The sequence below is a fragment of the Ascaphus truei genome, unplaced genomic scaffold (assembly GCF_040206685.1).
Source record: "Ascaphus truei isolate aAscTru1 unplaced genomic scaffold, aAscTru1.hap1 HAP1_SCAFFOLD_1937, whole genome shotgun sequence".
Lineage (NCBI taxonomy): Eukaryota > Metazoa > Chordata > Amphibia > Anura > Ascaphidae > Ascaphus > Ascaphus truei.
Genome location: NW_027454842.1, coordinates 21,268 through 49,176, shown reverse-complemented (window position 1 = coordinate 49,176; position 27,909 = coordinate 21,268). Strand labels below are relative to the sequence as shown.

Here is a 27,909-nt window from a genome sequence, read left to right as displayed (position 1 = left end):
TGTGCTACCTAGTTCTTGTTGGTTCTTAATAGATTGCTATGAGGGATATTGTTATATGCACTTATGATATAATACACCTCATTTAGCAATCAGGACGCCACACTCCATATATTTTAGCACCCTCCCCATCAGTTACATATGTTGCTGGTACCATGGTTTTTTACCTCACTACTTCTTATTGGGACTCACACTGGTACTGTCATTTAGCGCATGAATATTTATTTTGTTCTAACAAAATTAACACAGTATAGGAAAATATGCATTTGTCAGAGGGAAAGGCCAATAATCTGGAGTCAGGTCACCCTAATGTATATTAAAAATAAACACAGGCCTGTCTGATACTCCCTGATATTATAAAGTAAAGAGGCCACTCTATAATAAATATTTACACAGGCCTTTTTAAGTCTGTCCCTAATAATCTGTAATCAGGAGGTCATTATAAGTGTTAAACAGTAGTGGTACTGTGATATTAAAGTGACAATCCCATACAAGTTTAATTCAGCCCAAATCCACACAATAATGTTAATAAATGCATTATAAATATCACACGACCATATGTATACTGGCTTAGTTCATGGCTGTGTTATTACATCATTACATGTGTAATTAAATCCGTGACATTCTCAGGCTCCCCCCTTCTGTGACAATCATACAGCCGGGCCGTTACATTGCAACACACTAATCCCGCCCCTAGTGACATCATGTGATCAGTAACCAGTCAGAGAAGCTAGCAGGCAAAGAACTACATTTCCCACAATGCACCTCGTGGAGTGTGGCTAGCAGCTACACATTCTCTCACTAGTTTGTCTCCTGCGAGCTTCCGTACACAGCGTCTTGTTAGAGTGGGGCGTGGACATGTGTAAACTTCAATGGTGGGAAAATGAGACAGTTTTAGCTGCTAGCTGAGCAGTGGTACAGCGCTCTGTAGAAGGCGCTCTCAGTCGGGTGAGTGATTTTTCAATGTGTGTGTTTATTTCATTTCTCATTTTACTTTCACTTTAAGTACTGCATGCTTACTTTTTTCTTTGGGCATTTAGGGAGTTAAGTGCTCTGTGAGCCGATTCCTCCATTGAAGGAGGAGCTATGAGGCCAACCTATCACAGCTACTGTACCATCTTCAGTTGCTTTCAGTACACTGATTAATCCACGGCACAGAATATGCAACTTCAAATACATCTATCAACTGTCTATATGTTAAGCCCCCGGACAAAGCATTTGGTGAAACAAGCAAGTCAGGGCTTGTCTGTCTCATCTAGGATGTGGTGGTGATCTCAGCTATCACTCTGCTGGACACTTTGCTGTACACTCAGGACTGGTCTAAGTACTTTTGCTACCTATTTTGGCTTGTTAGTTATATCTGCCAATTTTTTGCTCATCTGTGTGTTTCATATCTATAGGCTTGGATCATATTACTAACTTATATAATTAACTTATTCATTTCCTTGCTTGTTAGTTATACACTAGTTTCATACAAGCACTTCACACAGGGGGCTTCAACTTAGGTAGTACTTGACCAGCCGGTCTGAGTGTTCTCATTTCCATATATTTCTTGCCTCTACACTTTATTTACACACTTTGTACTTATTACTGCAGTGTAGCATTTTTCCCCACACCTTAAGGTTCAGTTTATAACAGCTTTGTAGGTCACCACTGCTCCTCATTTTAACCATTTATGTGTATGTGATTAATAAACCTTTATTGATACAATTTGTGTATGTTAGAGTGCTATTCAGGGGATTCTTTTTTTCTGTGTTAGTTTTCATATATATGTGTGTGTGTGTGTGTATATATTTATGTGTGTGTGTGACCTTGGGCAAGTCACTTCATATCCTCTGTGCCTCAGGCACCAATGTCATAGATTGTAAGCTCTATGGGGCAGGGACTTGTGTCTGCAAAATGTCTCTGTATAGCGCTACGTAAAACTAGCAGCGCTTTAAAAGAACATGCTGATATTATTATTATATATAAATGTGTATGTATTTATTTATATAGCACTATTAATGTATATAGCGTTTCACAGTAGTAATACATGTGAAAATCCTATAAATAACAAATACAAATATCAGGTCATGGGAATAAGTGATTTGGACATAAAAGTAACATTTCGGAAGTGTGGACAACTAATACATCTTGTAGATTGCCTTTACAGTGTGATGTCATTGATTCAGTAGATTGTGTGCAGACCAGGACTGCAGTACAGTGTCACTCACATGGATGACTTGCGTGGTAGAAGCTCAAGAACAAGGATGTCAAACTCCAGTCCTCGAGGGCAGCAAACAGGCCAGGTTTTCAGGATATCCCTACTGAAAACCTGGCCTGTTTGGGACCCTCGAGGACTGGAGTTTGACATGCATGCTCTAGACGGAGCACAGCTGTGGGTGGGAGGTGGATTTGCTTTGCATCAAATGGTTTGGAGCAAGGTTTATTGTATGTATTATCATAATAACAATGCAATGCTTAACTTTTATTTCAGGAGGGATGACTGCAGAACAGAAGTGAATATTGAAGCCATGTGTTCCTTTTCTTGCAAAAGAGAAAATTTGAAGGACAGTTGAACAGAATGAAAATTACTACACAGAGACAGATAAGCAATGTGTATATTTCTCATTTACCATTTAGTATTTGTCGTTTTATTGACTCCACACAATCCGGCTGCTACGGGTTTCACATTGAACATTTTCATCTCTACTCTACCCCTTCCTGTGATCTGAACCATGCAAGTTTTCATTGATTCAATACATCATGAGTAGAGTGTGGCTACAGTATGAAGTAAAGACCCAAGGACCACATCTACTACCATTCATAACAAGAACATGTGCAGTAGCGCACAGCTGCAGTTCTATGTGATTGTTATGAAAGGTTGAGGTGGTTCAATTCTATGAATCTGGAGTGGGATGGATCCTGTTTGCATCACATGGTTTCATCTAGGCCAGTAGATTATATAACTCTCAGTACAGGTTACACATGGCATCAGTATTAGTGATGTAAAGAGGAGGAAAGCTTCAATGTGGAGAACAAAGCCAAGTAATGTTGAAGTTACTCCTTTTACCATTTACTTGGTCAGTCTGTACTGTCTACTCCCCACACAGCTGCTAAGGGTCTTCCATTTTAAATACTTTCACCTCCTATTCTGCACTGCTTTGCTGCCCATTATTTAGAGATGCGTTCCAGTCATGTTTACCACTCTGAATCTCTCTGCAGTCATTGATTCAGCACATCATGGGTAGAGCATGGCTACAGATACAGAAAGCTTTTATTATTTTACCGGCTGATCATCCATAATATTGCATTAAAACATAGAATATCACTTAATTTCCAAAAGATTCAGTGATGCTGATAATGCAGAATCTCACAACATTTCCCATCATAATGCCATAATGCACCAGAGGAAGAAATAATCCTTGCTATATCTGTACATTGTGTGACGTATTACCTCCATGACCATTGATAGCAAGTACATCTTCTGTATAGAGCGGCTGTGTTATGATGCAGTTATTGATCATCATTGACATAATCACAAGAATCTTATGCAAAGGGAAATTGTCCGCAGCGAAGTGAGATGTGTGCCTGTTTTAAGTCCTCCAGCTTAACGCCCCTACACCTCCCACTACACAGGCATACTTACTTATGCATACACTGACATCTGGCATACCTACACACACCCCAGGGCCACTTCCTTCCCCTGATGTCAGGGAGAGGATGGGCATGCAGAGTGCAGTAAGTCTCCACGTTACTCTGGCCAACAGTCTTGGCCTACCCCCAGCATCTGTCACCCACAACATCTGTTCCCTCCTTGTAAAGTGCTGAACTATCTCACCTGGGTCAGTGCTATAGCTGATCACAGTGCCCGATCATGATGTCACTGTGACAGGCAGCAGTGCAGATTGACCGGTCAATCAATGCAGTGCCGCACCATATGCACTAAATGAGATTTCCGTGCCCCCTGTCAGGTTACTCCCTGGGCAGTGACCCTGCTCACCCCCTCCCCTAGTTCCACCTCTGACCACAATTATCTCTCTTGGAGAGTGTAGCAAATTGGTGTTGGGGGAATCTCACCTCTGCCATGCATGGTCACAATCTGGGCACAGGACCCAAATAGTGGGCAATGTGGCACTTCTTACAGTAGAGAATAAGTAACTATATTCTTTACTTGTGTATTAAGGACCTTATTTGCATTAAAATTCAGTCCCCATGGAACCAAGACTTTCTGGCTTACTGAACAAAGTGGAATTATTTCGTAGAGGGTGGAGAATTGTATTTTATCTGAAATTACCCCCTCTGCACAAAATACAAACAATTATACACATACACGTACCTTGTGGAAGTTGTTGCCCTCTATCTTCCTGTGGTCTCTCCCTGTTTCTCACCGTGCCTCCTCCCATTTCCTTGCACCTCTGCGTCTCCGCATATATCCCTATACTCAGAGCCGGCTCCGGTCAGTGACATGGGATGCCCAAATATGAGCATATCCATACATGGGCATCCATGCCACTGACCGGAGCCCACTCTGTTGCGGATATGGAGAGAGACTGGGAGATTTACATCCCCTTATAATTCATATGGTGCATAGTACCGGCACGTATTGTTTTACCGGTACTGTGTACCTTCCTACTTTCACACTGGTACAGTATATGCTGCAGTGGGACTGAGAGGGATATATTGGTAACACATAGTTATTGTTGGGGGAATTCAATCCATTTTGAAAATAGTAATGAAATGTTTTTTACTTTTCTTTTTTTTCAGTAATGAAGAATGAAACATTTCTGTTAAAATTGAATTGGAGGTGAACTGGATTCATCATCAACTCTGCACCAGTGTGAATTGATGTTCTTTAATGTTCTGATAAGGTACATGCAATATCTCTTCCTCAACCCCTACACCACTCTCTGCCTCTTGCCTCTCTCTCTCCACCTCCCTGCTAAGCGTATTAACCCATCTAATGTAATCCACATTCCATGTCTCACTTTACTCTTCACTTCTCACGTGCCCTCTGGAATGTCTGCTCTCTGACTAACAAGGTCTATTTGTACATGACCTCTTCTGCTCTCATCATCCACCACTTCTCATTCCCCTCACCCCTGTCCTACTCGATACCTCAGCTTAATTGAACTCTCTCCTCTGACATCTACCCTTATCTCTAACCTCTCCTCACTTTCTGCTTAAACTAACTATCTTGTTAACTTTTACAATGCTATCATCTCCTCCTCCTCCCTCCTCCCTCCTCCATTATATATTTATATGCCCCTTCTAGGCTCTGACACACTCATCCCTCTAAGGCCATGATTATCATGGGCACATGCTTGGTCATCCACAGTGCATGCGAGCGATGCAGAGCCGCCTCGGACCTCAGTGCAGGGATTGCTGCATACCCCAGCATCTGTCACCCACAAACAATACACACACTAATACTCCCCACAATACACACTATAATACCTCCTCAATACTAATCTCCCCAATAATATTATAGCTCCAAACACAATATACACAACACCCTTACACAAGATACACAATCTAGTACTCTCCTCTGCACCTCTACACACAATATAATACTCCCACACACACAATATACACACTACCCTCCTACCCCCATAAAATACAACCAATAATACACACACACTTTGTGGATGTTGGGACCAGCTCCCGGCATGCACCAGTGAAAGAGAGAGGCCAGCAGAAGCTCGGAAGAACTCCCTCTCTCCATCCGTGCCTCCCTCCGTTTCCCATCTTCTCCCTGTCTCTCTCCCTCCCTTTCCTTGCATCTCCCTGCGTCTTTACGTATACCCAGTCAGTGACGGCTCTGGTCACGTGATGCCTTAATATGGGCTTATCCATATATGTTCATCCACGTCACTAATGTGATGCCCGCACTGTTGCGGAGCTGGTACTTACGACGCGCACTTATTGTTTTATCAGTACTGCGTACCTGACTCTACCGGCCTACTTTCAACACTAGTACAATATGTGCTTCACTACGAGTGAGTGGGGAATATTGGCATCACACAGTCACTGTTGAATATGCCATTCAATCCATTTTGAAAATAGTAATGCAATGTGGTTTTGTTTTGTTTGCTTTTTGCAGTAATGAAGAATGGATAAGTTATATTAAAATTAAATTGGAGGGGAACTGGATTCAGCATTTCATCATGAACTCTGCACTTGTGAGAATTTACCTTCTTGAATGCCCTGACAGGTACACGCAACTTTAAGACTATAATCTGCTGTGCAAGCTTTCGTGCTATACCTCCCCCTCAGGTTTTGATTTATACATTTGCTCCCTCAAGTCATGTCCTCTAATATTTGAAAGCTCTCTCCTAGCATTTTCTCTCTACCACAGAACGTCATCCCAATGTAACCTCTCTCTTGTTCTCTCTGCTTGCTGTTTCCTCACTCCTCTGTTAAACTTTTCAAATTTCTCTAACTTCCACACTCCTGCTTTTATCCACATGTTCTCCTCTTTCCTTCCCCTACCTTTGCATGTGTCTACACACTGCACCATTTGTACAGACCTCTATTGCAGCTATTTCTGCACTGCTCAATGAAAAGCACTCATGTACATCCTATTCTCTGCGCCCCCTCTCTCTCTGCGCCCCCTCTCTCTCTGCGCCCCCTCTCTCTCTGCGCCCCCTCTCTCTCTGCGCCCCCTCTCTCTCTGCGCCCCCTCTCTCTCTGCGCCCCCTCTCTCTCTGCGCCCCCTCTCTCTCTGCGCCCCCTCTCTCTCTGCGCCCCCTCTCTCTCGGGGCCCCTTCTCTCTGCGCCTATCTGTCTCATTCTCTCTACGTCCCTCTCTCTCTACATAGAGCTATCTCTGTCTCTCTCTACACCTATCTCTGTGTCTCCTTCTATGTTTGCTGATGTGTGGGATATCTCTTATAATCTTGAACCTGCTCATATACACATCGGGCCTCCCTGCCTCTGCCTCCCTGCTAAGAGTGTTAACCTATCTAATGTAATCCACATTCCTTTCCTTACTTTTCTCTTCCCTTCTCCTATGCCATCTGGAATGGCCGTTCTCTGACTAACAAGGCTCTAGTTGTACATGACCTCTTCTGCTCTCATCATTCACAATCAGTCATTCCCCTCACCCCATCTTACCTGTCCCACTGATTTTCCTCTGCTTAATTAAACTCTCCTCTGACATCTACTCTAACCTCTCTCTCTCTTTCCGCTTAAACTAACAATCTTATTAACTCTTACAGTGCTATCCTCCTATCTATATGCCCCCTCTAGGCTCTGACACACTTGTCCCTCTAGCCCACACCCTTGGCTAAATTCCCAAACATGTTCATCACACTTCCACTCGCTGTTCTTAATGCCTATGAAGGAAATCACACAATTGATATTTGATTTTTCTACAGTAAAAATGTCTCCAGTCCTGTATAAAGCTGCTCTTTGGGGCCAAACCACACTACTTTTTTTTCACATTCATCAACACTCAAATTTAATTTACGCTGTCTTTTTTTCCCTGTATTTGACTCCCTCCACTAACCTTCTCCTCACACTTGCCATCCTTCCTTCACTTCTCCTCAAGCATTTGACTACTTCAGAGACAAGGTGGATGCCACCCACAAGGAGATTCCTTCTGTCCCTTCCCCCTTCTCTCCTACCTAATTCTCCTTCTGCATTTGACTCTTTTTCTTCTCTTACAGAGCTGGAAGCAAATCATCTTCTCTTCTCCCTCTACCACATGCCCTCTAGATCGTATCCCCTCACACCTTACTGCATCTCTTAGTCCCCACTCTCACCCACATCTTCAATTCCTCCCTATTCTCTGGCTCTTTACCCTCTTACTTTAAGCCTGTAGTGGTCACCCTTTTCTCAGAAACAACCTACACCCTATGTGCCTTACTAACTACCGCCCTATATCCCTCCTGCTGTTTGTCTCCTAATTGCTAGAATGTCAACATTCTTAAATCACATGCCCTCCTGGATCCTTTACAACCTGCCTTTCGTACAGCTCGTTCTACAGACTGTGCTTAAAGCAAATTCCCAAGGTCACTTTTCCCTACTAATCCTACTTGATCTATCTGCTGCGTTTGATGCTCTCAATCACTCTCCTCCTTCATATTCTAAACTCTCTCTTGGTATCCGTAACACAGTTCTATCCTGGTTTTCATCATAACTTTCCTGTCACACATTCTCCATCTCTGTTGCTAACATGTCTTCGTCTTCTATTGATCTGTCTGTGGGTATACATCAGGGCTCTGTTCTGAGATCTCTCTTTCTCTCTACATACTATCATTTGGTGACCTCATCAACTCTTTGTGACAATCCTATAAATAACAAATACAAATATCAGGTCATGGGAATAAGTGATTTGGACATAAAAGTAACATTTCGGAAGTGTGGACAACTAATACATCTTGTAGATTGCCTTTACAGTGTGATGTCATTGATTCAGTAGATTGTGTGCAGACCAGGACTGCAGTACAGTGTCACTCACATGGATGACTTGCGTGGTAGAAGCTCAAGAACAAGGATGTCAAACTCCAGTCCTCGAGGGCAGCAAACAGGCCAGGTTTTCAGGATATCCCTTCTGAAAACCTGGCCTGTTTGGGACCCTCGAGGACTGGAGTTTGACATGCATGCTCTAGAAGGAGCACAGCTGTGGGTGGGAGGTGGATTTGCTTTGCATCAAATGGTTTGGAGCAAGGTTTATTGTATGTATTATCATAATAACAATGCAATGCTTAACTTTTATTTCAGGAGGGATGACTGCAGAACAGAAGTGAATATTGAAGCCATGTGTTCCTTTTCTTGCAAAAGAGAAAATTTGAAGGACAGTTGAAGAGAAGGAAAATTACTACACAGAGACAGATAAGCAATGTGTATATTTCTCATTTACCATTTAGTATTTGTCGTTTTATTGACTCCACACAATCCGGCTGCTACGGGTTTCACATTGAATATTTTCATCTCTACTCTACCCCTTCCTGTGATCTGAACCATGCAAGTTTTCGTTGATTCAATACATCATGAGTAGAGGGTGGCTACAGTATGAAGTAAAGACCCAAGGACCACATCTACTACCATTCATAACAAGAACATGTGCAGTAGCGCACAGCTGCAGTTCTATGTGATTGTTATGAAAGGTTGAGGTGGTTCAATTCTATGAATCTGGAGTGGGATGGATCCTGTTTGCATCATATGGTTTCATCTAGGCCAGTAGATTATATAACTCTCAGTACAGGTTACACATGGCATCAGTATTAGTGATTTAAAGAGGAGGAAAGCTTCAATGTGGAGAACAAAGCCAAGTAATGTTGAAGTTACTCCTTTTACCATTTACTTGGTCAGTCTGTACTGTCTACTCTCCACACAGCTGCTAAGGATCTTCCATTTTAAATACTTTCACCTCCTATTCTGCACTGCTTTGCTGCCCATTATTCAGAGATGCGTTCCAGTCATGTTTACCACTCTGAATCTCTCTGCAGTCATTGGTTCAGCACATCATGGGTAGAGCATGGCTACAGATACAGCAAGCTATTATTATTTTACCGGCTGATCATCCATAATATTGCATTAAAACATAGAATATCACTTAATTTCCAAAAGATTCAGTGATGCTGATAATGCAGAATCTCACAACATTTCCCATCATAATGCCATAATGCACCAGTTGGAGAAATAATCCTTGCTATATCTGTACATTGTGTGACGTATTACCTCCATGACCATTGAGAGCAAGTACATCTTCTGTATAGAGCGGCTGTGTTATGATGCAGTTATTGATCATCATTGACATAATCACAAGAATCTTATGCAAAGGGAAATTGTCCGCAGCGAAGTGAGATTTCAGCCCCCAAACGTCTGTAATATTAATGCAATGTCTTACTTTTGTTGCAGTGAACACTGAAGAGACGGATCTACTACAACACTGTACAGGATGAGCATACGCTACAAGCAGCAAAATGATCTTGCAGTTGACAGTATGTTGTTCTGGTAATGTGCACAATTATTATTTATGGGCTACACACCACAGTGCTGGACATATTCTGTTAACTTCAACTCTACTCCTAACATGGAGATGTCTTCCTGGTGTTACTGATTCAGTACATCATATGCACAGTGTGGTTATGATATGATGGATTGATTTAATGAACCCACCAACCAATGATGACATCTGCATCATCTTCTGTAAAGTGCAGCTACAGCATGATATTATCAGCATTTGGTGCGGTATAATCAGAGGTATCTATGTGCTTTTGTGCCTGTTTTAAGTCCTCCAGCTTAACGCCCCTACACCTCCCACTACACAGGCATACTTACTTATGCATACACTGACATCTGGCATACCTACACACACCCCAGGGCCACTTCCTTCCCCTGATGTCAGGGAGAGGATGGGCATGCAGAGTGCAGTAAGTCTCCACGTTACTCTGGCCAACAGTCTTGGCCTACCCCCAGCATCTGTCACCCACAACATCTGTTCCCTCCTTGTAAAGTGCTGAACTATCTCACCTGGGTCAGTGCTATAGCTGATCACAGTGCCCGATCAGGATGTCACTGTGACAGGCAGCAGTGCAGATTGACCGGTCAATCAATGCAGTGCCGCAACATATGCACTAAATGAGATTTCCGTGCCCCCAGTCAGGTTACTCCCTGGGCAGTGACCCTGCTCACCCCCTCCCCTAGTTCCACCTCTGATCACAATTATCTCTCTTGGAGAGTGTAGCAAATTGGAGTTGGGGGAATCTCACCTCTGCCATGCATGGTCACAATCTGGGCACAGGACCCAAATAGTGGGCAATGTGGCACTTCTTACAGTAGAGAATAAGTAACTTTATTCTTTACTTGTGTATTAAGGACCTTATTTGCATTAAAATTCAGTCCCCATGGGACCAAGACTTTCTGGCTTACTGAACAAAGTGGAATTATTTCGTAGAGGGTGGAGAATTGTATTTTATCTGAAATTACCCCCTCTGCACAAAATACAAACAATTATACACATAGACGTACCTTGTGGAAGTTGTTGCCCTCTATCTTCCTGTGGTCTCTCCCTGTTTCTCACCGTGCCTCCTCCCATTTCCTTGCACCTCTGCGTCTCCGCATATATCCCTATACTCCGAGCCGGCTCCGGTCAGTGACATGGGATGCCCAAATATGAGCATACCCATATATGGGCATCCATGCCACTGACCGGAGCCCACTCTGTTGCGGATATGGAGAGAGACTGGGAGATTTACATCCCCTTATAATTCATATGGTGCATAGTACCGGCACGTATTGTTTTACCGTTACTGTGTACCTTCCTACTTTCACACTGGTACAGTATGTGCTGCAGTGGGACTGAGAGGGATATATTGGTAACACATAGTCATTGGTGGGGGAATTCAATCCATTTTGAAAATAGTAATGCATTGTTTTTTACTTTTTTTTTTTTGCAGTAATGAAGAATGAAAAAGTTCTGTTAAAATTGAATTGGACGTGAACTGGATTCAGCATTTCATCATCAACTCTGCACCAGTGTGAATTGACGTTCTTTAATGTTCTGACAAGGTACATGCAACATCTCTTCCTCTAGCCCTACACCACCCTCTGCCTCTTGCCTCTCTCTCCACCTCCCTGCTAAGCGTATTAACCCATCTAATGTAATCCACATTCCTTGTCTCACTTTACTCTTCCCTTCTCACGTGCCCTCTGGAATGTCTGCTCTACGACTAACATGGTCTATTTGTACATGACCTCTTCTGCTCTCATCATCCACCACTTCTCATTCCCCTCACCCCTGTCCTACTCGATACCTCAGCTTAATTGAACTCTCTCCTCTGACATCTACCCTTATCTCTAACCTTTCCTCACTTTCTGCTTAAACTAACTATCTTGTTAACTCTTACAATGCTATCATCTCCTCCTCCCTCCTCCTCCATCATCTATATGCCCCTTCTAGGCTCTGACACACTCATCCCTCTAAGGCCGTGATTATCATGGTCACACGCTTGGTCGTCCACAGTGCGTGCGAGCGATGCAGGGCCTCCCCGTCGCCTCGGACCTCAGTGCAGGGATTGCTGGAGCGACAGGCATGCGCTAACTTTGCCTTCTGTTGCGTGCTTACTATAGACGCAGCCTAACCCATGCATTGGTTAAATTCACAAGCACGCTCTCATCACACTTCATCACATCACACTGCTGCTCTTAACACCTATGGAGGAAATCTCACAGTCTGATTTTCTACACTAAACCTTTGTCCTGTTCTGTAAAACTCTGCTCCTTTTTTTAAGGTCAAACACTACTTTTTCCTCACTCATCAACACTCCAATTTCATTCACACTGTCTTCTATGTATTTGAGTCCCACCACTGACTTTCTCCTCCCACTTAACATCCATCCTTTATTTCTCCTCAAGCCTTTGCTCACTTGAGGCAAGGTGGATGCCATCCACAAGTAGATTCGTTCTCTCCCTTCCCCCTCTCTCTTTTTCTATCTAGATCTCATTGCACTCTTGACTCCTTTTCTCCTGTCACAAAGCTGGAACCTGATCTTCTCTTCTCCCTCTACCACATGCCCTCTCAATCCTATATTCTCACTCTCACCCACATCTTCAATTCCTCCATATCCTTTGGCTCTTTCAACTCTTCCTTTTAAGCATGCAGTGGTCACCCCTATTCTCAAAAATAACCTTGACCTTGTGTAAATTTCTAACTATCGCCCTGTATCCTTCCTACCATTTGCCTCCTAATTGCTAGAACGTCTTGTGATCTCCCGTTTGATCAACATTCTTAAATCACATGCTCCTCTGGGCCCTTCACAATCTGCCTTTCCCAATGTAACCAATTATGTACATAAAGAAAATTCCCAAGGTCCATTTTACTTACTAATCCTGCTTGATCTCTCTTCTGCTTTTGATACTGTCAATCACTCTTCTCATTCATATTCTAAACTCTTTCGAAACCGGCCACTGAGAAGTGGACTTGGCCGGGTAATACCCGGCGTCGGGTAATGTCAGGGCAGCTGGAAATAATCTTTTATACTTACCTTTCCTAAGACATCTAGGATCAGCAGCAGCAGTCCTCTGATGTTGGCAGCATCAGAGGTGTCTTCACCTGGCGGGGGGAGCTGCAGGAATCACTTCCACAGCACCGAAGCAGGTAAGCTGTGTCTGTGAGCCTGCAGCTCCCCCGCCGGCTGAAGACACCACAGATGCTGCCACCGTCACAGGACTGCTGCTGATCCTAGATGTCACTGCCACCCGGAAGGTAAGTGCCAAACCGTGTACCCGACCGGGTAGAACCTTTCATTTTGGCCGGGTACCCGTTACCCATTTTTTTATAGTTGAGGACCCAGTCCAACACTATTCTCTATTCATCTGCTCCTTCCTACATATCATCTTTGGTCTCGTTATGCCCTTCCTCGTCTCCTAAGCTCTACTAATAACTGTCTCCATTATACTTCTTACACCTCTACTGCGCACTCGCTCTCTTGCCTGAAACCCTTTCCCATCAATTTACCTGTGAAACTCACACACACTCAGTATATGCCAACATACACTCTTCCACCCACATTTAAAATCAACCTTAAAATTCACAACTTAAATGAAGCATTTCAATAGCTTTTACTCGTTGCTACTGTCACTCATTCAGTCACTAACTATTGTTCCCAAGAAGTGCTTTATACTACAAGTACCCACCATTAAGGACAAGCATTGTCATCTACTGCACTTGTTCCCCCACCTGTTGTCTCTCTGTAAGTCTCCTTACATTTCTCTTAGATTGTAAACTACCCAGGACAGGGATTTACTTTCCTATTGTCTGTTTTTGTTTGTTGAACTTATTGTATAATAATTTCCTGTACTTTTTGGTCTCTCTTGTAAAGCGCTGAGTACACAATGGGTGGTATATAAATAGAGATATATGCAGAGTCTAGAGACAAGGCACACCTGTATAGGTAGCTACAGTTTATCCGGGACTGTATGCATCCTTGAAGTGCCTGTCCCAGTTATTTTCTATTGATTGCAATGTAGGAGTGTCTGTCCTGTCTTATTTTTTTTATTATTATTATTATTATTATTATTATATATACAAAGATATATACAAAGATTGTTTCCTGTCGTTAGCATGACATTGTGTGACACAGTGTGATGTCATTGATTCAGTAGATTGTGTGCAGACCGGGACTGCAGTACAGTTTCACTGACATGAATAACTTGTGTGGTAGAAGCTCTAGAAGGAGCACAGCTGTGGGAGGGAGGTGGATTTGCTTTGTATCACATGGTTTGGAGCAAGGTTCATTGTATGTATCGTCAATAATAATTATAATAATAATAATGCAATGCTTAACTTTTTTATTTCAAGAGGAAAGACTGCAGAACAGAAGTGAATATTGAAGCCATGTGTTCATTTTCTTGCAAAATAGAAAATTGAAGGACAGTTGAAGAGGAGGAAAATGACTACACAGAGACAGATAAGCAATGTGTATATTTCTCATTTAGTATTTGTCGTTTTATTGACTCCAAAAAATCCGGCTGCTAAGGGTTTCGCATTGGACATATTCACCTCTACTCCACCCCTTCCTGTGATCTGTACCATGCAGATTTTTGTTGATTCAATACATCATGAATAGAGTGTGGCTACAGTATGAAGTACTGACCCAAGGACCACATCTACTACCATTCATAACAAGAACATGTGCAGTAGCGCACTGCTGCAGTTCTATGTTATTGCTATGAAAGGTTGAGGTGGTGCAATCATATGAATCTTGAGTGGGAGGGATCCTGTTTGCATCATTTAATTTGATCTAGGCCAGTAGAGTATATAACTCTCAGTACAGGTTACATATGGCATCAGTATTAGTGATTTAAAGAACAGAAAAACAGGAGTGGAGAACAAAACCAAGTAATGTTGAAGTTACTACTTTTTACTATTTACTTGGTCAGTCTGTACTGTCTACTCCCCACACAGCTGCTAAGGGTTTCCATTTGAGATACATTCACCTTCTACTCTGCACTACTGTGCTACCCTCTATTCAGAGATGAGTTCAAGTCATGTTTACCACTCTAAATCGCTCTGCAGTCATTGATTCAGCACATCATGGGTAGAGCATGGCTATAGATACAGCAAGCTTTATTTTACCCTAATATTGCATTAAAAAATAGAATATCACTCAGTTTCCTACAGATTTACTGATGCTGATAATGCAGAATCTCACCCTCCCATCATAATACACCATAGGAAGAAATAATCCTTGCTATATATGTACATTGTGTGACATATTGCCTCCATGACCATTGATGGCAAATACATATTCTGTATAGAGCAGCTGTGTTATGATGTAGTTGTTATTGATCATCATTGAGATATAATCACAAGAATCTTATGCAAAGGGAAACTGTCATTAGCATAGTGGGATTTCAGCCCCCAAACTTCTGTAATATTAATGCAATGTCTTACTTTTATTGCAGTGAACACCGAAGAGACGGATCTACTACAACACTGCACAGGACAAGAGTATACACTACAAGCAGCAAAATGATCATGCAGTTGACAATATGTTGTTCTGGTAATGTGCACAATTATTATGTATGGGCTCCACTCCACAGTGCTGGACATATTTTGTTAACTTCAACACTACCCCTACCATGGAGATGTCTTCCTGTGATTGGTGTTACTGATTCAGTACATCATATGCACAGTGTGGCTATTATATGATGGATTGATTTAATGAACCCACCAAACACTGATGACATCTATATCATCTTCTGTAAAGTGCATCTACAGCAGGATATTATCAGCATTTGGGGTGATATAATCAGAGGCATCTATGTGCTTTTGTGCTGGGTAAAGTCCTCCAGCTGAACCGCCCCCCGCCCCCCACCCCCCTACACCTCCTGCCACACAGGCAAACTTACTTACACACACAGCACACTTACTTATGCACACTGACACTTGGCATACCTACACACACACACCCCACAGCCACTGGCATGCATGCAGAGTCCTGGGCATGCAGAGTACAGAATATCTCCACCTTGCTCTGGCCCGTACTCTTGGCCTACCCCCAGCATCTGTCACCCACAACCTCTGTTCCCTCCCTGTAAATTGCTGCACTAACACACCTTGGTCAGCGCTGCAACCGATCACAGCACCGGATCATGTCACTGTGATAGGAAGCAGTGCAGATTGACCGGTCAATCAATGCCACGTGGCAACATACGCACCAAAAGAGATTTCCATGCCCCCTGACAGGCTACTCCCTGGGCAGTGACCCTGCTCATCTTCCACCTCTGATCACAATAATCTCTCTTGGAGAGTGTAGCAAATTGGAGTTGGGGGGAATCTCACCTCTGCAGTGCATGTAGAGTCCTGTATGCAGAGTACAGAAAGTCTCCACCTTAGTCTGGCCCGTACTCTTGGCCTACCCACAGCATCTGTCACCCACAAATAATACATACACTAATACTCCCCACAATACACACTTTAATACCTCCTCAATAATAATCTCCCCAATAATATTATAGTCTTAAACACAATATACACAATACCCCCTAACACAAGATACCCAATCTAATACTCTCCTCTGCACCTCAACATAATATACACACTATAATACCCTACACACAATATAATACTCCCACACACACACAATATACACACTATCCTCCTACCGCCATAAAACACAACCAATAATACACACACACTTTGTGGATGTTGGGACCAGCTCCTTGCATGCACCAGTGAAAGAGAGAGGCCCGCCATCCGTGCCTCCCTCCGTTTCCCATCTTCTCCCTGTCTCTCTCCCTCCCTTTCTTTGCATCTCCCTGCATCTTTGCATATACCCAGTCAGTGACGGCTCCGGTCACGTGATGCCTTAATATGGGCTTATCCATATATCTGTTGCAGAGATGGAGAGAGACCTGGAGATTTTACATTTCCTTATAATTCATATTGGTACTTAGTACGGGCACTTATTGTTTTATCAGTACTGGGTACCTGACCGTACTGGCCTACGAGTGAGAAGGCAATATTGGCATCACACAGTTACTGTTGAATATGTCATTCAATCCATTTTGAAAATAGTAATGCAATGTGGTTTTGTTTTGTTTGCTTTTTGCAGTAATGAAGAATGAAAAAGTTATATTAAAATTAAATTGGAGGGGAACTGGATTCAGCATTTCTTCATGAACTCTGCACTTGTGAGCATTGACCTTCTTGAGTGCCCTGACAGGTACACGCAACTTTAAGACTATAATCTTCATCAACTGCTGTGCAAGCTTTCGTGCTATACCTCCCCCTCCGGTTTTGATTTATACATTTGCTCCCTCAATTCATGTCCTCTAATATCTGGAGGCTCTCTCCTAGCATTTCTCTCTACCACAGCACGTCATCCCAATGTAACCTCTCTCTTGTTCTTTCTGTTTACTGTTTCCTCACTCCTCTGTAAAACTTTTCTAATTTCTCTAACTTCCACACTCCTGCTTTTATCCACATGTTCTATACACTTTCCTTCCCCTACCTTTGCATGTGTCTACACAAAGCACCATTTGTACAGACCTCTATTGCAGCTATTTCTGCACTGCTCAATGAAATGCACTCCTGCACATCCTATTCTCTTCCACCTTCCCTCATTCTCTACGCCCCCCTCTCAAAGCCCCCTCTCTCTACGTCTCCTCTCTCTACATCTATCTGTCTCATTCTCTTGACGTCCTTCTCTCTCTACATACCCCTATCTCTGTCTCTCTCTACACCTATCTCTGTGTCTCCTTCTATGCTCGCTGATGTTGGGGGATATCTCTTATAATCTTGGACCGGCTCATATACACATCGGGCCTCCCTGCTAAGAGTGTTAACCTATCTAATGTAATCCACATTCCTTTCCTTACTTTTCTCTTCCCTTCTCCTGTGCCCTCTGGAATGTCCACTCTTACTAACAAGGCTCTAGTTGTACATAACCTCTTCTGCTCTCATCAGTCACAATCAGTCATTCCCCTCACCGTGTCTTACCTGTCCCACTGATTTTCCTCTGCTTAATTAAACTCTCCTCTGACATCTACTCTAACCTCTCTGCTCTCTCTCTCTTTTCACTTAAACTAACAATCTTATTAACTCTTGCAATGCTATCCTCCTATCTATATGCCCCTTCTAGGTTCTGACACACTCGTCCCTCTAACCCACACCCTTGGCTAAATTCCCAAACATGTTCATCACACTTCCACTCGCTGTTCTTAATGCCTATGAAGGAAATCACACAATTGATATTTGATTTTTCTACAGTAAAAATGTCTCCAGTCCTGTATAAAGCTGCTCTTTGGGGCCAAACCACACTACTTTTTTTTCACATTCATCAACACTCAAATTTAATTTACGCTGTCTTTTTTTCCCTGTATTTGACTCCCTCCACTAACCTTCTCCTCACACTTGCCATCCTTCCTTCACTTCTCCTCAAGCATTTGACTACTTCAGAGACAAGGTGGATGCCACCCACAAGGAGATTCCTTCTGTCCCTTCCCCCTTCTCTCCTACCTAATTCTCCTTCTGCATTTGACTCTTTTTCTTCTCTTACAGAGCTGGAAGCAAATCATCTTCTCTTCTCCCTCTACCACATGCCCTCTAGATCATATCCCCTCACACCTTACTGCATCTCTTAGTCCCCACTCTCACCCACATCTTCAATTCCTCCATATTCTCTGGCTCTTTACCCTCTTACTTTAAGCCTGTAGTGGTCACCCTTTTCTCAGAAACAACCTACACCCTATGTGCCTTACTAACTACCACCCTGTATCCCTCCTGCTGTTTGTCTCCTAATTGCTAGAATGTCAACATTCTTAAATCACATTCCCTCCTGGATCCTTTACAACCTGCCTTTCGTACAGCTCGTTCTACAGACTGTGCTTAAAGCAAATTCCCAAGGTCACTTTTCCCTACTAATCCTACTTGATCTATCTGCTGCGTTTGATGCTCTCAATCACTCTCCTCCTTCATATTCTAAACTCTCTCTTTGTATCCGTAACACAGTTCTATCCTGGTTTTCATCATAACTTTCCTGTCACACATTCTCCATCTCTGTTGCTAACATGTCTTCGTCTTCTATTGATCTGTCTGTGGGTATACATCAGGGCTCTGTTCTGAGATCTCTCTTTCTCTCTACATACTATCATTTGGTGACCTCATCAACTCTTTTGGCCTTAGATATAATCTCTATGCAGATGATACACACACAAATCTATCCACCCCTGCTCTCACTCCTGCAATCCAGTCCCTACTCTTGGGTTGCCTCCTGGCTATATGCTCATGGATGGCACTCCACTGCCTTAAACTTAATGTCTAAAACTGGGCTCATATTATCCCCTTTCTCCATCACAGTAAACAGTACTACCATCTATCTTGTCATCAAACATGTTGCCTAGGAGTAACATTTGGCTCTTCAATTCCATCTCCATTCACATGCATGGCCATGGGTAAAGTTTGGATCCTCTTTCTCTGTAATATTACCAAGATCTTCCCTTTCCCCTCTCAACCTACTGCTAAAACTCCAATGTATACTGCTATCCTATGGGTTATTTTAAAATACTACTAACAGGCCTCCCTGCTTCACAACTTTCTCCTATGCAAAACTCTGCTGCTTGAATAATCTCACTTTCTCCCACAACAGTCTCTGCTCATCTCCTTAAATCCCTGTCCTGGCATCCCATCAAGTTTTTGTATCACCTACAAAGTTCTCCTCCTTACCTTTTTGTGAAGGCTCTCCATTAATCTGCTCCTTCTTGCATATCATCTTTGATCTCTCGTTATGCCCTTGCTCGTCTCTTGCACTATAACCATAACTGTCTCCTGTTAACTTCTTTCACCTCTACTGTTCTCTCACTTGCCTGAAACCATTTTCCATCACTGCACCGTACATGTGAAACTCCCTCACACTCAGTATATGCCAACATAACCTCTTCCACCCACATTTAAGACCAATCTTAAAATTCACGACTTAAATCAAGAATTTCAAAAACTTTGACTCGTGGCTACTGTCCCACACCCACAGTCACTGCTAACAACTATTGTTCCCAAGAAGTGCTTTCTACTAAAAGTACCCACCATTAAGGACAAGCAGTGTTATCTACTGCACTTCTTCCCCCAACTGCTGCCTCTCTTTAAGTCTTCTAACATTTCTCTTAGATTGTAAAGTTCCCAGGGCAAGGATTTACTTTCCTATTGTCTGTTTTAATTTGTCGCACTTATTTTTTATTTATTTTTTTCCCCTCTCCCCTAATGATATACATATAGGCTTTCCTGTCCTTTGCATGACATAGTTATTATGGATAACTATTGCATCATGTAGACTGCCTTTTCAGTGTGATGTAATTGATTCATTACTTTGTGTGCAGACTGTGACTGCAGTACAGTGTCACGAACATTAATGACTTGTGTGGTAGAAGCTCTAGAAGGAACACAGCTGTGGGAGGGAGGTGGATTTACTTTGGATCACATAGTTTGGCGCAAGGTTAATTGTATGTATGATCATAACCATGCAATGCTTAACTTTTATTTCAGGAGGGAAGAACAGTGAATATTGAAGCCATGTGTTTCTTTTCTGGCAGAAGAGAAATTTTGAAGGACAGTTGAAGAGGAGGAAAATGACTACACAGAGACAGATAAGCAATGTGTATATTTCTCATTTAGTATTTGTCGTTTTATTGACTCCACACAATCCAGCTGCTAAGGGTTTCGCATTGGACATATTCACCTCTACTCTACCCTTCCTGTGATCTGTACCATGCAGGTTTTTGTTGATTCAATACATCATGAGTAGAGTGTGGCTGCTGTATGAAGTTTTGACCCAAGGACCACATCTACTACCATTCATAACAAGAACATGTGCAGTAGCGCACTGCTGCAGTTCTATGTGATTGTTATGAAAGGTTGAGGTGGTTCAATTCTATGAATCGAGTGGGATGGAACCTGTTTGCATCATATGGTTTCATCTAGGCCAGTAGATTATATAACTCTCAGTACAGGTTACACATGGCATCAGTATTAGTGATTTAAAGAGGAGGAAAGCTTCAATGTGGAGAACAAAGCCAAGTAATGTTGAAGTTACTCCTTTTACCATTTACTTGGTCAGTCTGTACTGTCTACTCCCCACACAGCTGCTAAGGGTCTTCCATTTTAAATACTTTCACCTCCTATTCTGCACTGCTTTGCTGCCCATTATTCAGAGATGCGTTCCAGTCATGTTTACCACTCTGAATCTCTCTGCAGTCATTGATTTAGCACATCATGGGTAGAGCATGGCTACAGATACAGCAAGCTATTATTATTTTACCGGCTGATCATCCATAATATTGCATTAAAACATAGAATATCACTTAATTTCCAAAAGATTCAGTGATGCTGATAATGCAGAATCTCACAACATTTCCCATCATAATGCCATAATGCACCAGAGGAAGAAATAATCCTTGCTATATCTGTACATTGTGTGACGTATTACCTCCATGACCATTGATAGCAAGTACATCTTCTGTATAGAGCGGCTGTGTTATGATGTAGTTATTGATCATCATTGACATAATCACAAGAATCTTATGCAAAGGGAAATTGTCCGCAGCGAAGTGAGATTTCAGCCCCCAAACGTCTGTAATATTAATGCAATGTCTTACTTTTGTTGCAGTGAACACTGAAGAGATGGATCTACTACAACACTGCACAGGACGAGCATACACTACAAGCAGCAAAATGATCTTGCAGTTGCAAGTATGTTCTGGTAATGTGCACAATTATTATTTATGGGCTACACACCAAAGTGCTGGACATATTCTGTTAACTTCAACTGTACCCCTTAAATGGAGATGTCTTCCTGGTGTTACTGATTCAGTACATCATATGCACAGTGTGGCTATGATATGATGGATTCTGCATCATCTTCTGTAAAGTGCAGCTACAGCATGATATTATCAGCATTTGGTGCGGTATAATAAGAGGTATCTATGTGCTTTTGTGACTGGTTTAAGTCCTCCAGCTTAATGCCCCTACACCTCCCACTACACAGGCATACTTACTTATGCATACACTGACATCTGGTATACCTACACACACACCAGGGCCACTTCCTTCCCCTGATGTCAGGGAGAGGATGGGCATGCAGAGTGCAGTAAGTCTCCACGTTACTCTGGTCAACAGTCTTAGCCTACCCCCAACATCTGTCACCCACAACATCTGTTCCCTCCTTGTAAAGTGCTGAACTATGTCACCTGGGTCAGCGCTATAGCTGATCACAGTGCCCGATCATGATGTCACTGTGACAGGCAGCAGTGCAGATTGACCGGCCAATCAATGCAACGCTGCAACATATGCACCAAATGAGATTTCCGTGCCCCCAGTCGGGCTACTCCCTGGGCAGCGACCCTGCTCACCCCCCCCCCCCATAGTTCCATCTCTGATCACAATTATCTCTCTTGGAGAGTGTAGCAAATTGGAGTTGGGGGAATCTCACCTCTGCCATGCTTGGTCACAATCTGGGCACAGGACCTAAATAGTGGGCAATGTGGCACTTCTTACAGTAGAGAATGAGTATCTATATTCTTTACTTGTGTATTAAGGACCTAATTTGCATTAAAATTCAGTCCACATGGGACCAAGACTTTCTGGCTTACTGAACAAAGTGGAATTGTTTCGTAGAGGGTGGAGAATTGTATTTTATCTGAAATTACCCCCTCTGCACAAAATACAAACAATTATACACATAGACGTACCTTGTGGAAGTTGTTGCCCTCTATCTTCCTGTGGTCTCTCCCTGTTTCTCACCGTGCCTCCTCCCATTTCCTTACACCTCTGCGTCTCCGCATATATCCCTATACTCAGAGCCGGCTCCGGTCAGTGACATGGGATGCCCAAATATGAGCATATCCATATATGGGCATCCATGCCACTGACCGGAGCCCGCTCTGTTGCGGATATGGAGAGAGACTGGGAGATTTACATCCTCTTATAATTCATATGGTGCATAGTACCGGCACGTATTGTTTTACCGGTACTGTGTACCTTCCTACTTTCACACTGGTACAGTATGTGCTGCAGTGGGACTGAGAGGGATATATTGGTAACACATAGTCATTGTTGGGGGAATTCAATCCATTTTGAAAATAGTAATGCATTGTGTTTTACTTTTTTTTTTTCAGTAATGAAGAATGAAAAAGTTCTGTTAAAATTGAATTGGACGTGAACTGGATTTAGCATTTCATCCTCAACTCTGCACCAGTGTGAATTGACGTTCTTTAATGTTCTGACAAGGTACATGCAACATCTCTTCCTCTACCCCTACACCACCCTCTGCCTCTTGCCTCTCTCTCCACCTCCCTGCTAAGCGTATTAACTCATCTAATGTAATCCACATTCCTTTTCTCACTTTTCTCTTCCCTTCTCACGTGCCCTCTGGAATGTCTGCTCTACGACTAACATGGTCTATTTGTACATGACCTCTTCTGCTCTCATCATCCACCACTTCTCATTCCCCTCACCCCTGTCCTACTCGATACCTCAGCTTAATTGAACTCTCTCCTCTGACATCTACCCTTATCTCTAACCTCTCCTCACTTTCTGCTTAAACTAACTATCTTGTTAACTCTTACAATGCTATCATCTCCTCCTCCCTCCTCCTCCATCATCTATATGCCCCTTCTAGGCTCTGACACACTCATCCCTCTAAGGCCGTGATTATCATGGGCACACGCTTGGTCGTCCACAGTGCGTGCGAGCGATGCAGGGCATCCCCGTCGCCTCAGACCTCAGTGCAGGGATTGCTGGAGCGACAGGCATGCGCTAACTTTGCCTTCTGTTGCGTGCTTACTATAGACGCAGCCTAACCCATGCATTGGTTAAATTCACAAGCACGCTCTCATCACACTTTATCACATCACACTGCTGCTCTTAACACCTATGGAGGAAATTTCACAGTCTGATTTTCTACACTAAACCTTTGTCCTGTTCTGTAAAACTCTGCTCCTTTTTTTAAGGTCAAACACTACGTTTTCCTCACTCATCAACACTCCAATTTCATTCACACTGTCTTCTATGTATTTGAGTCCCACCACTGACTTTCTCCTCCCACTTAACATCCATCCTTTATTTCTCCTCAAGCCTTTGCTCACTTGAGGCAAGGTGGATGCCATCCACAAGTAGATTCATTCTCTCCCTTCCCCCTCTCTCTTTTTCTATCTAGATCTCATTGCACTCTTGACTCCTTTTCTCCTGTCACAGAGCTGGAACCTGATCTTCTCTTCTCCCTCTACCACTCTGCCCTCTCAATCCTATATTCTCACTCTCACCCACATCTTCAATTCCTCCATATCCTTTGGCTCTTTCAACTCTTCCTTTTAAGCATGCAGTGGTCACCCCTATTCTCAAAAATAACCTTGACCTTGTGTGAATTTCTAACTATCGCCCTGTATCCTTCCTACCATTTGCCTCCTAATTGCTAGAACGTCTTTTGATCTCCCGTTTGATCAACATTCTTAAATCACATGCTCCTATGGGCCCTTCACAATCTGCCTTTCCCAATGTAACCAATTATGTACATAAAGAAAATTCCCAAGGTCCATCTTACTTACTAATCCTGCTTGATCTCTCTTCTGCTTTTGATACTGTCAATCACTCTTCTCATTCATATTCTAAACTCTTTCTTCGTATCCGCAGCAAACTTATATCCTGGTTTTCATCATACTTCTCCATCACACATTCTCCATCTCTGTTGCTAACGTGTCTTTGTCTCCTGTTGTTTTGTCTGTTGGTATACCTCAGGACTCTGTTCTGGGACCTCTCTCACTACATACTATCACTAGTTGACCTTATCAACTATTTTGGCCCTTGATATCATCTCTATGCAGATGATACACACACCTATCCACCCTACCGTCACTCCTGCAATTTAGTTCCTAGTTTCGGGTTGCCTCCTGGCTATATCCTCCATGGATGACACTCTTCTGCCTTAAACCTAATGTCTAAAACTGAGCTCCTCATATTTCCCCCTAAATCTTGCCTAATATCACCTTTCTCCATCGCAGTAAACAGTACTACCATCATCCTGTCATGAAAGCACATTGCCTAGGAGTAACATTTGACTCTTCCCTTTCCATCTTCATTCACGACACTGGCTAAAGTTTGTCGATTCTTTCTCTGTAATATTTCCAAGATTTGCCCTTTTCTCTGTCAATCTACTGCTAAAACGCCAATGCATGCCCTTATCGTATGGGTTAACATACTGCTAACAGGGCTCCCTGCTTCACAACTTTCTCATTTGCAATCTATCCAAAACTCTGCTGCTTGAATAATTTCCCTTTCTCCCACAACAGTATCTGCTCATCTCCTCCTCCTCCTTAAATCCCTCTCCTTGCTTCCCATCAAGTTTCAGATCACCTACAAAGTTCTCCTCCTTACCTTTTTGTTAAGGTTCTCTATTAGTGGTGTACCGAGTACCCGGCGTTACCCGACACATTTCCAGCTACCCGGACATTACTCGAAACCGGCCACTGAGAAGTGGACTTGGCCGGGTAATACCCGGCGTCGGGTAATGTCAGGGCAGCTGGAAATAATCTTTTATACTTACCTTTCCTAAGACATCTAGGATCAGCAGCAGCAGTCCTCTGATGGTGGCAGCATCAGAGGTGTCTTCACCTGGCGGGGGGAGCTGCAGGAATCACTTCCACAGCACCGAAGCAGGTAAGCTGGTAACCCTAACCCCCGCCGGCTGAAGACACCACAGATGCTGCCACCGTCACAGGACTGCTGCTGATCCTAGATGTCACCGCCACCCGGAAGGTAAGTGCCAAACCGTGTACCCGACCGGGTAGAACCTTTCATTTTGGCCGGGTACCCGTTACCCATTTTTTTATAGTTGAGGACCCAGTCCAACACTATTCTCTATTCATCTGCTCCTTCCTACATATCATCTTTTGGTCTCGTTATGCCCTTCCTCGTCTCCTAAGCTCTACTAATAACTGTCTCCATTATACTTCTTACACCTCTACTGCGCACTCGCTCTCTTGCCTGAAACCCTTTCCCATCAATTTACCTGTGAAACTCACACACACTCAGTATATGCCAACATACACTCTTCCACCCACATTTAAGATCAACCTTAAAATTCACAACTTAAATGAAGCATTTCAATAGCTTTTACTCGTTGCTACTGTCACTCATTCAGTCACTAACTATTGTTCCCAAGAAGTGCTTTATACTACAAGTACCCACCATTAAGGACAAGCATTGTCATCTACTGCACTTGTTCCCCCACCTGTTGTCTCTCTGTAAGTCTCCTTACATTTCTCTTAGATTGTAAACTACCCAGGACAGGAATTTACTTTCCTATTGTCTGTTTTTGTTTGTTGAACTTATTGTATAATAATTTCCTGTACTTTTTGGTCTCTCTTGTAAAGCGCTGAGTACACAATGGGTGATATATAAATAGAGATATATGCAGAGTCTAGAGACAAGGCACACGTGTATAGGTAGCTACAGTTTATCCGGGACCGTATGCATCCTTGAAGTGCCTGTCCCAGTTATTTTCTATTGATTGCAATGTAGGAGTGTCTGTCCTGTCTTTTTTTTTTATTATTATTATTATTATTATTATTATTATTATTATTATTATATATACAAAGATATATTCAAAGATTGTTTCCTGTCGTTAGCATGACATAGTGTGACACAGTGTGATGTCATTGATTCAGTAGATTGTGTGCAGACCGGGACTGCAGTACAGTTTCACTGACATGAATAACTTGTGTGGTAGGAGCTCTAGAAGGAGCACAGCTGTGGGAGGGAGGTGGATTTGCTTTGTATCACATGGTTTGGAGCAAGGTTCATTGTATGTATCGTCAATAATAATTATAATAATAATAATGCAATGCTTAACTTTTTTATTTCAAGAGGAAAGACTGCAGAACAGAAGTGAATATTGAAGCCATGTGTTCATTTTCTTGCAAAATAGAAAATTGAAGGACAGTTGGAGAGGAGGAAAATGACTACACAGAGACAGATAAGCAATGTGTATATTTCTCATTTAGTATTTGTCGTTTTATTGACTCCAAAAAATCCGACTGCTAAGGGTTTCGCATTGGACATATTCACCTCTACTCCACCCCTTCCTGTGATCTGTACCATGCAGATTTTTGTTGATTCAATACATCATGAATAGAGTGTGGCTACAGTATGAAGTACTGACCCAAGGACCACATATACTACCATTCATAACAAGAACATGTGCAGTAGCGCACTGCTGCAGTTCTATGTTATTGTTATGAAAGGTTGAGGTGGTGCAATCATGAATCTTGAGTGGGAGGGATCCTGTTTGCATCATTTAATTTGATCTAGGCCAGTAGAGTATATAACTCTCAGTACAGGTTACATATGGCATCAGTATTAGTGATTTAAAGAACAGAAAAACAGGAGTGGAGAACAAAACCAAGTAATGTTGAAGTTACTACTTTTTACTATTTACTTGGTTAGTCTGTACTGTCTACTCCCCACACAGCTGCTAAGGGTTTCCATTTGAGATACATTCACCTTCTACTCTGCACTACTGTGCTACCCTCTATTCAGAGATGAGTTCAAGTCATGTTTACCACTCTAAATCGCTCTGCAGTCATTGATTCAGCACATCATGGGTAGAGCATGGCTATAGATACAGCAAGCTTTATTTTACCCTAATATTGCATTAAAAAATAGAATATCACTCAGTTTCCTACAGATTTACTGATGCTGATAATGCAGAATCTCACCCTCCCATCATAATACACCAGAGGAAGAAATAATCCGTGCTATATATGTACATTGTGTGACATATTGCCTCCATGACCATTGATGGCAAATACATATTCTGTATAGAGCAGCTGTGTTATGATGTAGTTGTTATTGATCATCATTGAGATATAATCACAAGAATCTTATGCAAAGGGAAACTGTCATTAGCATAGTGGGATTTCAGCCCCCAAACT

At 42.6% G+C, this 27,909-nt stretch overlaps 1 long non-coding RNA gene across 1 annotated transcript; it reads left to right on the top strand.

The window, feature by feature from the left end:
- The first annotated feature begins 397 nt into the window (after nt 1-397).
- On the top strand, nt 398-27,909 carry LOC142477101 (uncharacterized). The gene is made up of 15 exons (XR_012792179.1): nt 398-945; nt 1,038-1,321; nt 2,474-2,593; nt 4,744-4,847; nt 6,080-6,190; nt 8,704-8,823; nt 9,844-9,939; nt 11,385-11,496; nt 14,288-14,407; nt 15,394-15,491; nt 17,046-17,156; nt 20,471-20,580; nt 21,591-21,683; nt 23,098-23,209; nt 26,843-27,909. It is a non-coding gene; the product is annotated as an uncharacterized LOC142477101 (long non-coding RNA).